Raw genomic sequence first — 11,910 nt, 5'->3', positions numbered from 1 at the left:
GTCTGGATTTGGTCCCCAGCACCACAGAAAACCCAAAGCCCATACAGCAGGTGAGGGCAGGCAGGCCTGGGGGTGGGGTGGGCCAGGGACTGGGAACCCACCCTCCTCCAAACCAGTACTCAGCCAACTACTCCTGGCCTGCACTGGCTGCACGCAGTCAACTACTACTCAGGCCTTCCCAGAGCACACCTGGGGCCCAGCGCACCCCAACATCGCCACAAACACAAGCTCTGGGACAGCAGATTAACCGTGAGCGCCCTAGACCAAGAGAATGGGAGGCACCAAACAACAGAAAATCAGCCAGCTGGAGACATTTTCAGCTCATCTATGACAGGATGGTGGTAGACATTTCCCCAAATAAACTACTACTCTAGACAGCTCTTGTATGATTCTAGTGAGTTGAGAAGTCCACTGATCCTTTTCTAAAATTATTAATAGAAAACAAAGTTGATTGTTCACATTACCAGAAAAGGAAAGACGGATTGACTTTTTTAATTCTCTCTTGGTAGGAAATATGATCGAATCTGTGTCCTATGAAGATCTGAGGAGGAGGAAGAGAAGGTAGAGGAAGAAAAGAAAGAAGAGGAAACATTGGTGAAGTTAAGTGACAAAAACTGTCATGACGTTTTTTTGTTTTTGTTTTTTTTTGGGGGGGGGAGTCCAGTCGTGGGGCCTGAACTCTGGGCCTGGGCGCTGTCCCTCAGCTCTTCAGCTCAAGGCTAGCGCTCTACCACTTGAGCCACAACACCACCTCCAGCTTTTTCTGCTTATGTGGTGCTGAGGAATCGAACCCAGGGCCTCATGCATGCAAGGCAAGCACTCTACCACTGAGCCACCTTCCCAGCCCTGTCATGAAGTTTTTGCTTTGGACTTTGATGCTTGTAATATCATTTTTTAAATATTTTTTTTAGATTTTAAAAATATTTTTGCCAGGCATTGGTGGCTCACACCTGTACTTGTAGCTACTCAGGAGGCTGAGATCTGAGGATTGAGGTTCAAAGCCAGCCTGTGCAGTAATGTCTATGATATTCTTATCTCCAATAAACCACAAGAAAACTAGAAGTGGCGCTGTGGCTCAAGAGGTAGAGCACTCACCTTGAGCTGAAGAGATGAGAGACAGCGCCTAGGCCCATGACTGACAAAGAAACAATATATTTTTAGATGTGTAATTAATTCATAGTTACTTTCTGTTTGTCTGTTTGTTTTTTGCTGGTCATGGGGCCTGAACTCTGGACCTGAGCACTGTCCCTCAGCTCTTCAGTTCAAGGCTAGCACTCTACCACTTGAGCCACAGCGCCACTTCCAGCTTTTTCTGCTTATGTGGTGCTGAGGTATCGAACGCAGGGCCTCATGCATGCAAGGCAAGCACTCTACCACTGAGCCACTTTCCCAGCCCCTCACAGTTACTTTCTGTGCCAGGGGCTCACACCTGTAATCCTAGCTACTCAGGAGGCTGAGATCTGAAGATCGTAGTTCAAAGCCAGCCTAAGCAGAAAAATCTGTGTGAGCCTCTCTTATCTCTAATTAACCAGCAAAAAGCCACAAATGGAGGTGTGGTGGGAGCAAGAGTGCAGTTTCCTGAGTTCAAGTCCCAGTCCTGGCACCACAATAAAGACCAAAATAAAAAAAGAGGCCTGGAGGCTTGGCACTATTCTCTGTCACTGAGGCTGACACAGCACCAGCTAAGGTAGGAGGTAGCTGGTCTGTTTTCTTTATTTCCTTCCCAACAGGCTACAGAGGGCTAGTGCAAAGCTGGGGGCTAGTATGATCTATTCATGGTGTCACCTCTGGTCCTTGTCCCTTTACTCCTCTCTCTCTCTCTCTCTCTCTCTCTCCCCACCCCCCACTTCTACTCTCTCCTAATGTTCCCTGCCCACTGGGGCCCCTGCCTTCTCTGCCTGCTCTTCCCTCCTCCTCAGCTCCCTTTCCTCCCTCTCTCCAGTCATCTCTCTTGAGACAGGTCTAGTGGCCTGGCTGCCATCTGCTGCCTTTTTTTTTATGAGGTTGAGATCAGATGGCATCTAATCGATCGTCGTGGTCTCCTTGGTTACCAGGGCGACAGAGCACTGGGAGAGAGGCCCGTGCAAGCCTGGGGCTGTCAGCCCCTCCCTGGGAGGGGAGAGGAAGGAGACCTCCTCCCGCACGTCTGTCCACGCGTCCACATCTTCCCCAGATGCCGCCCAACGCGGACCCTGCCTGTGTTTTGCACAGCGACCCGGTGTCTTGAAGCCAGGCAAGGCGTGTGGGGAGGGGGGGCGGGGGGAGGTGCTTTTGTGGATGTTGTTGCTGTTCTAGTAATAAAACCTTACAGGGGTAGAAGTACAGATTTTTGTTTCTTATTTTCCTTTTCTCTTTTTTTTTTTTTTTTTTTGGGTTTGGAGATTAACTTATTCTGATGAGCTGTAGTTCATAAATCACATCATAGTTTTACAACTGACCACTGACAACTCTTTGCTTCAGAAAAAGAAACAGCTGTTCATGAAATTACCCATACTTTCACCTCTGATTAGGGTCGCTGGTAATGGTGGGTTGGTGGCTCTATTGTGTACCATAATACGAAGTAATCAGGAATAAAGCACATGATACTGGAAGCCACAGCTGTGACGTGGACCAAATTAACCAAAATAATTCTTGTTCTCTTGGTTTTTATTGTTCCTGTTTTTGTTTTATCTGCCAGTATGCAGGCTTGAACTCAGGGCCTCATGTCTGGCTTGGTGTTTTGGGTTTTTTTGTTGTTGTTTACTTGGGGGTTTTGTTGTTGTTGTTCGAGACTGGTGCTCTACTACTTGAGCCACATCTCCACTTCTCACTTTTTGATGGCTCAGTGGAGAAAAGAGTCTCATGGACTTTTCTACCCAGGATGGCTTTGAACTGGGATTCTCAGCTCTCAGCCTCCTGTGTAGCTAGGATTATACGCATGAGCCACCACTGCTCACTATATATATTTTAGCCAGTCCTGGGGCTTCAGCTCTGGGCCTGGGTGCTGTCCCTGAGCCTCTCTGTGCTCAAGGCTAGCACTCTACCACCTTAGTCACAGCACCACTTCCAGTTTTTTCTGTATATGTGGTACTGAGGAATCGAACCCAGGGCTTTGTGCATGCTAGGTGAGCACTCTACCACTGAGCCACATTCCCAGCCCCTCAGTTATATTCTTAGTGCACAGGGGGGCCAGGGCAGGGCCATGGCCTCGTGCCCAGAAGCTATGAATCCACTCGGGCTGCCCTCAGGGCCTGTTGGTGTAGAACACAGTGGCGTGGAGTAGACAGACACAACAGAGACCTTGGGGTGAAGGCCTATGGCTGATGAGGCAAATGCTAGATATCTGGAGTAACTCAGAAAAGCAATTGATCACCACACCATCGAGGAAAGACAGAATCACAAAAGAAACACCAGTCTCCACTCATTCACACAGCTTTCATGTCAGGCCCAGAGGCCAGGGGATTTGCCTCCTTCCCCACCGAAATACATCGCTCCTTCCTCCTTTCCTTTCCTTTCCCTTCCCTTCCTTCCTCCTTCCCTCCCTCCCTCCACCCACTTCTCTTTTTCCTTTTCTTCCATTCTCCCTTCCTCCCTTTCTCCCTTCCTTCCTTCTTTTCTTCCCTCCTCCCTTCCTCCCTGCCTTCCATCCTCCCCTTTTTCCCTTCCTCCCTCCCCACTGCCTACCTTCCTTCCTCACTTTCTCCTCCTTCCTTCCTTCCATCCTTCCTTTGTGATTTCCCCTCAAACCTCCTGCCTCTCTCCCCGTACAGTATCTGAGTAAAATTCAGATATATTCATCCACAGTGCCTTTGGCTCTTAAGCAAATATCACACTGATATTTGAAATAGAAATGATGCCATCAATTGGAGCAGAGACTTTAATATAAAGGGGAAATAATTTATCACGGCCAGGAACCCCTTCGTTCATTCCGCATCTCCACATCTTTGCGAGGTCCGCCCGCCTCTCCAAGCCCTCTGCGTGTCCACCACCCCGCTAGTGACCTCGTCATGGGAAGATGGGGGCACGGTTTTATTTAATTTCCCTCTCTCTGCTCTCTCTCCAGAACAGCTTCCCCAGCCATGTCGAGATTGACTCTCCCGGTGTTCTGTCTGTCTGTCTGTATCTCAGGTTGTAGTCAGAACTGCCTTACACCCTTACTTACATATTTATTCAGTGTTAGCAATTGCCTCTTATTTAAATTAACTCTGCATGGCAGAGAATAGAGCATGGGCTCCTTGCCCGCCCCACAGACCACCCTCCCTCCACCACCAGGAGTCACGTGGGGTCCGATGTGCGTCCAGAGCAGCACGTTGACTCTGTCTGTCTAGACTTGCCTTCCCTCCTGGCCCGAGGCTTCCTGGTGCGTGCACGCACGCACGCACGCACACACACACACACACACACACACACACACACACACACACTCATGCACGCCCGGGGAAGGGAGGCGGTGGGTGCCACCTTGGAATGACAACTATCCCCCGTGTGGTGTCAGCTCATGCTCCCTTCTGCAAATTAAGTTTGTCAGTGCTCAGCCACATGGCTGAGTGACATGTTGTGTGATGCAGGCTGTCTCCTGGGACAGAGACACTGGCATCAACCACATCCTAACGGGATCCAGAAACAAAGCAGCGTGAATGAAGTGTTAATTGCATTCATAAAGACATTAACAAAAGAATTAAAATGGCAGAAGCCGCCTTCCCCCACTCAGAATTCACTGGAAAAAACATGTTACCCCAAGAATGTTTTAACCATAATCACCAAAGTTCAGTGCTTGACTACCACAGAGATAACCCTAAATATTAACTTTTCAAAAGAATAAATGTTGTGTGTCCATTAGCGCGAGTGTATTAGCGGACAATTTGATCCAGCCCACCTCCAGTTCTCATCTTGCTTTTTTATGTGTAAATTTCTGAAAAATCAAGAGGCCTTCCTTCTTACTGCTGCTTCATTAACCACAAGAATGCCTGTGTGAGCCGGGCATGGTAGCTCACACTTGTAACCCTAGCTACCCAGGAGGCTGAGATCTGAAGATTGCATTTTAAGCCAGTCTGAGAAGGAAAGTCTACAAGATTCTTATCTCCAAGCAACCAGCAAAAAGCCAGAGGTGGAGCTGTGGCTCCAACTGGTAGAGCACCAGCCTTGAGTGAAAAAATTCAGGGCTCTCAGGCCTTGAGTTCAAGCCCTAATACCAGCACACAGACACAGACACACAGACACCCCCCCCCCCCCCACACACACAGCTGATTGCCTGTAATTTTCATTACAACTCATTAGTTATTACGATCCTTGACTCCATAATTTTTGAATAGTGGTGAATTAACTTCAGTGTATTCATGATACTGTCTTTTCCCAACTGCAGTTATCTAGAGGTTATTATATTTTTATGGTCTTTGTCTTTACCAGCCAGTACTTTAGACAGCCTCCAAGCCGAAGGACAGTGAAGACTAAAGGTTTAATCTCACTTGACTCTGTATAGGTTTGGGATGCAAAGATATAAAACAAATGGAAAAAGAAAGTTGCAATGAACAGTTGATCAGCCACAAATTAAATCAAGAAAAGTGGCTTTAAGGCCTCCCTGTTAACCCCAACAGAAGGGAAGAACATTTTCCTCAGACTTTCCAGCATCCAGATGCTCAATTCCTCTAGTTTGAAAGTGGCAATGGTGGTGGGGACCGCCACGTGGAGTGACCCGCCACGTGGAGTGACCCGCCACTGCGGGCATGACGGCACCCCTGCCCTTCAGGGCTGCTTCTCTTTCATTCCGTTATTGCAACACCACTTGAATACTGGGACAAAATGTTTCAGATTTATATTCATTCTATTAATATCAAAATTATGACAATTAAGGCTGGGTACTGGTGGCTCACACCTGTCATCCTAGCTACTCAGGAGGCTGAGATCTGAGGATCATAGTTCAAAGCCAACTGGGACAGAAAAGTCTGCAAGACTTTTATCTCCAGATAACCAGAAGTGGAGCTTCGGCTCAAGTGGTAGAGGTCTAGCTTTGAGGGAAAAAAAAAAAAAAAGCTCAGGGACAGCATCCAGGCCATGAGTTCAAGCCCCAGGACACACACACACACACACACACACACACACACACACACACACACACACACACACACACACCCCAAACCCAATACTGATCAATGAATGAAAATTAATTAAAATGAACTAAAATTTAAAGTTCAGTTGCACACTGAGGAGCCCAGGTCATGTGTGGCTAGTGGCTGGTGTGACATGTATATAGAACATGTGTGTGGCATTGGGCTGGGTTGTCCCAGAGCCAAAGATGGAGCTTGCACACATCTTGACATCCAGCATCCAGGGAGCCTCGGGCTGGGGGGGGGGGGGGGGCGCAGTGGGCAGCCTAGCCCAGCTCTGCGTCAGTCACAGGACGAGCCAGCCAGGTCCCCGGAGGACGGGCAGGTGCAGACCAGCCTTTTCCATTTTCCACTCCTGCTCCTCCCAGAACCTCCGTCCAGACCTGCCAGGATGAGCTTGTACAGAAGCCCGGGCCGAAACTCGTTTGGGATGAATTTTCTGGCCCTCATTTCTTTGCAAACATCTATCTCATCCTTTTGATTAAGGCTTGCTTTCTTTTGGCCATGAATTTCAATGAATCCAAACCTAGCAGGGTTTTCTATCCAGCCGTGAAATGTAACTAAGGCCGTAGCCAAAAAAGATGCAAGGCTTCAGAAACCGGGCACCGGAGGCTCACGCCTGCAATCCTAGCTAATCAGAAGGCAGAGATCTGAAGATCGAGGTTCTAAGACAGCCCAGGCAGACAAATACAAAAAACTCTTATCTCCAATGAACCAGCAAAAAAGCTGGAAGTGGAACTGTGGCTCAAGTAGTAGAGCATCAGCACTAAGTGAAAAAACTTAGGGACAGCACCCCAGGCCCTAAGTTCAGGCCCCAGTACTGAAGCATAAAAACAAAAAACAAGCTGAGTGCTGGTGGCTAGTGGCACACCTGTTATCCTAACTGGTCAGGAGGCTGAGATGGGAGTATCTCAGTTTGAAGCCAGCCTGGGCAGGAAAGCCTGTGGGATTCTTATCCTCAATTAAGCAGCTAAAACCAGTAATGAACCTGTGGCTTGAGTGGTACAGCACCAGCCTTGAGCAAAAAAACAAGCTCAGGGACAGCGCCTAGGCCCTGAGTTCAAGCTCCATAACTGTCCAAAGAAAAAGATTACTATGTTAACCTAATAACTGAAAATGATATTAAGTGAAGTAAGGCTCAGAGAGATAAGGGGCACATGTTCATTCTGTTTTGATTTTCTCACTCATGGAAGTTAGATCTAAAATATATGAAAACTTATAGGCAGAGCAGGAATCCAGTGTAACTTTCTGCTTAAGGAAGTGAATGCCAGGAAGGGGAAGATGTGTGGTCAGGATGGGGAGGGGAAGGGAGAGTCAGAGCTGATGGTGCAGAGGGGCAGGGTGGATAGATACCATGGTAATACTCACTATACATGCGTGAAGAGGTGTGGGGTTGGGAGAGATGAGGAGAGCCAGACATCCCACCCCATCCTTCCATCCATCCCAGATGCCAACCAATCTCCAACGTTTCCAAGAAAGCAAAAACCACAAGCGTGAGTTGAAGGCCCCAAGATGGAGTTTAAAAATCCAGTCCTGGCTCTTGAACTCCAGGTCTCACATTATTGCTCAGGCTTCTCACTCTCTTACTTGAGCCGTGTCTCCAGCCCAGCTTTATCCTGTTTCATTGGAGAAAAGACTTTCCAGGACTTTTCTGCCAAGGTCTCAGCCTCCTGAGAAGCTAGAGGTACCGGCCTGAGCCACAGGCCCTCTGGGTTCTGACAGTGCTGGCTACGGACTTTCTAGGTGGCATGTCTTTAAATTACAGTGTGTTTCCGCTACAGCGCATCCTGGTCTCTCGCTGAAATGATTTCAGTCACGCCTGGAAGGGGCTCACTCTGTGCTTGCCAGGGAGGGAATTGGTTTTTAACATTGCTGTGTTTCATCCAAAACACAAATAAACAGAGAAAAATCCCCTTTCTCTGCCCTTGAATTAGAAGGGAGGACACTCAGACAGACGCTTAGCTGATTTTTTAGTGTCAAAGAAACTTAATTTGCAAACTCGTTAGAAACTCTTTAGTGAAACGCAGCCTAGTAAAACAGATGATTAATACTGGTAAGCTCCTCATTTGCATATTAATTAGTCTCCATACTCAACTAATTAAAACTGTGCTGCCTGTTTGAGGACTTTGCTGTCTTCTGTGTGGAAGCCTGTGTGAGCAGAATGGGGTGGGGCCCACGCCACACGTGTCCCTGCAGGTCCTGACCGTTCCTGTTCCCTCCCTGTCCCCTCTGCGTCCCCTCCGCTTCCCTTAGGACCCTTCCAGGTCCTGTGTCATCTCTGCCATCCGTCATTTCAGCCCAGTTATTTGTGTGTCCTTCCTGTTTGGGTGAGAGGAGGACAGACGGACTGGCCGCCACTGGCAGTGATGAAACATTCCAAGCCAGGTACTGGTGGCTCGCACCTGTCATCCTTGCTCCTCAGGATGCTGAGACCTGAGGATCAGGGTTTCAAAGCCAGCGGGGGGGGGGGGGGGGGGGGGGCGGGGGAGGGAGAGGGGGGGGGAACCGAGTGCCAATGAACTAGCAAAAACCAGAAGTGGAGCTATGGCTAAATTGGTAGAGCACTAGCTTGGAGTAAAAGCAACAATAACAACAACAAACAACACCTTAAGGGTGACAGTGAGAGCACCAGTTCCGGTTCCAGGGTTGGCCCAGGTCATCTCAGTTCCATTCCAGGTTGGCCCAGGTCATCTCAGTTCCGGTTCCAGGGTTGGTACAGGTCATCTCAGTTCTGGTTCCAGTATTGGCCCAGGTCATCTCAGCTCCGGTTCCAGGATTGGCCCAGGTCATCTCAGTTCCATTCCAGGATTGGCCCAGGTCATCTCAGTTCCGGTTCCAGGACTGGCCCAGGTCATCTCAGTTCCGGTTCCAGGGTTGGCCCAGGTCATCTCAGTTCCATTCCAGGATTGGCCCAGGTCATCTCAGTTCCGGTTCCAGGGTTGGTACAGGTCATCTCAGTTCCATTCCAGGTTGGCACAGGTCATATCGCAGCATCTGTCTCCTTTAACCACACTTGATAAATGTATTTTTCATAGATAAGAAATATTTAACATATATCTATTTATTAGAGTTGGGCACTGACCTTCAGGCACGTTTACCAGTGAGACTTCATGTTTAACCCTAGCTTTATTTACTAACATAGATCTACTTTTCTGTTTTTAGTAAGGAACTATGAAGTCAGAATGTAGGTTGTTCTTCAGACTTGCAAAAAGCCTGGCTCTCTGAACCCTGAGAACCTAGCTCTCAAAGGCAGAGCGGAATCAGCTGTACAGAGAAGGCCTCTCGTGCTCAAGGCCTGGGTTCAATTCCCAGCATGCAAACAAACAACAAACCAAGACCCTAGCACTTCAGGGGGTTCCCGATCAAGGTAGATGGGTATTAACTAGCCTACAGTGACTGGACACAGGTACCCGGGTCAGGAGACATGCCCGGGCCGCACCAGAGCCGGCCTTTGTCCAGATGCTGTTGGACCCTGGTGAACTGTGTGACCTCTGGTTTGACCTTCCCCAGTCCATCCTGGGACTTTGCTCCCAGAGCAAGCACTTCCGACTGGTGGTGATGATGAAAAACCCTTGATATTTCTGCTTTAAAACATTTATTTTACAACATTGTCAAGTGGATACATTTAAAGTATATACCAAGTTTAATATCCATCTGGGTTTGTTCTTTTTTTTTTGGAGGGGACTACATGGGCATTTAAAAACCATAATCTTGTAAGTGAACTAGATACCAGCTAGAATTAATAAGGAGAAGAAATTGTCAACATACACAATTAATTATTAAGCACCTAACAGCCAAATATAGTACCTGTGAGTGCGGAGGCCTTCTGTGGAGAGGTGAGCTAAGGGCAAAGCTGGGATGTTAAGAGAAGCCCTGGGAAGCACTGCGCACACTGGGCAGACAGACAGACAGACAGATGTCTTTCCTGTTTGCTCAGCCACCTTAAAGGCAAGATCTAAGAACAAAAGCATGTGAAACCCCTGGGGAACTTGGTCAATACTAAGATAGGTGACAATGAGAGCCAGCCAGTCTAGGCAAAGGTGACAAGTGTTTAACACAGGCTGCAGGAGATCTGCATCCCAGGCCTTTAACTCCTGACAGCACGGGCTTAGCATACAGTAGGTACTCAAAGAAACCTAAATAACCAGAGAATGCATGGATGGATGGAGCATGGGTGAAGGAATGGATGGATGGATGGATCAATACAACCTTGTTTCAGCTTCCTAATATTCATTCTGTTTAACTACTGTTGACAGTTCTAAAGGTTCACTTCATGGTGTTTCACGCTTACATATGCCATACTTCCATCCACTAAACCTCTGCCCTGTGTGTGTTTCTAGGGGAGGTTGGATTTGGAGGCTAAGATCCACACATGAGCGGAAACATGTGCCCTTTGTCCCTCGGGGCCTGGCTTACTTCACTTACCATAGTTTCCAGAACTATATTTGTGTTTCAAGAACACAAACAGCAATGCTGGCGAGGGCTGAAGGGTGGGGGGGATTTACACACACCATGGGTGGGAATGTAAACTACTGCAACAGCTATGGAAGTCTGAATGGAGGCTCCTGGGGAAACTGAACGGTTACCAGGACGCAGGTCCTGGGTGTTCATCAGAAGAGGTGCACATCGGGGTGTATTGCTTATCCTATCCTGCACTGCTCACCACAGCCAAGCACAGAGGCAGTTCTGATGCCCCACCACGGATGAAGGGAGCCAAAAGTGTGATATCCGCATGGGGCTTTGAGCTCAGGGTCTGGGTGCTGGCCCTTAGCTTTTTCACGGAAGGCCAGCACTCTACCACTTGAACCACAACTCCACTTCTAGCATTTTGGTGGTTCATTGGAGATACAAGTCTCAGGGACTTTCCTGCCTGGGCTGGCTTTGAACTGCAATCCTCAGATCTCAGCCTCCTGAGTAGCTGGAATCACAAGTGTGAGCCATTGGCGCCTGTCCATCTGTGGTTTTTATCGAGGACATCAGTCACGCGCGGTGTGGACACCCAGGCCACCCGCTGCAAAGGCCTGGGCTCCATACAGAGCTCGTGTCAGCAGAAGTGAAAGCACCAGACGATACTCCACAAAGCCGCTAAAGTACTCATCTGCCACCCTTGAAGTTGACATGAAAAGCGTCTCTCCTGGAGCCCACCCAGAGGATTCCATTCTGGAAGTCTCACGGAGACGTGGTCATGTCTAGGTGTAGAAGAAGGGGCTGCCCACCCACGCTGAGCCTCCTCAGAAGCCTGGCCCTGCAACAGGAGGGAATACTTGCTGCTCGCAGAAGCTCAGACTTGACCTGTGCCTCCGGGCGATGAAGTCATCTCAACTGTGCTGTCCAGCCCTGCCCTTCACCCACTCATCCTGTGCATGTTCCTCCTGTGTTTCCCACAGAGTCCCCACACCTCACACAGGCCCTAGCTGGCCACCGGCCTGGGGGTCCTGCATGGGAACCGGCCTGCTGGGCCCATGTGGAAAGACAGCCCTTCCACAGCACCTGTCCACATCAGCAGCTGCGAAAAGGGAGCTGGTGTCAGCTGATTAAAACACACTGGGAAAGCTAGTGTGAGAGCCAGGAGAGAAGAGGGAGGAGCCGGGCAGGCCTATAGGGGAGGAGGGGAAGGGAGGGGTGGAGAGGAAAGGGAAAGGGAGGGTAGAAGAGAAGGGAGAGGAGGAGGGAGGGATGTGGGAGCTCAGGTGCTGAGCCTGGAGATGGCTGGCCTCCTGGATTCCCCAGGAAACAAAATGTGGACCATGGGCCTCCCATCCCTCCTAGCACTGGCTTCCTCCCTTCCCTGCTCAGTCTTCCCTGGTGACTGGACTACTGCAGAGAA

The sequence above is a fragment of the Dipodomys spectabilis genome, unplaced genomic scaffold (genome assembly GCF_019054845.1).
Source record: "Dipodomys spectabilis isolate Male_0828 unplaced genomic scaffold, ASM1905484v1 ptg000148l, whole genome shotgun sequence".
Taxonomy (NCBI): Eukaryota; Metazoa; Chordata; class Mammalia; order Rodentia; family Heteromyidae; genus Dipodomys; species Dipodomys spectabilis.
This window is presented reverse-complemented; position numbering follows the sequence as displayed.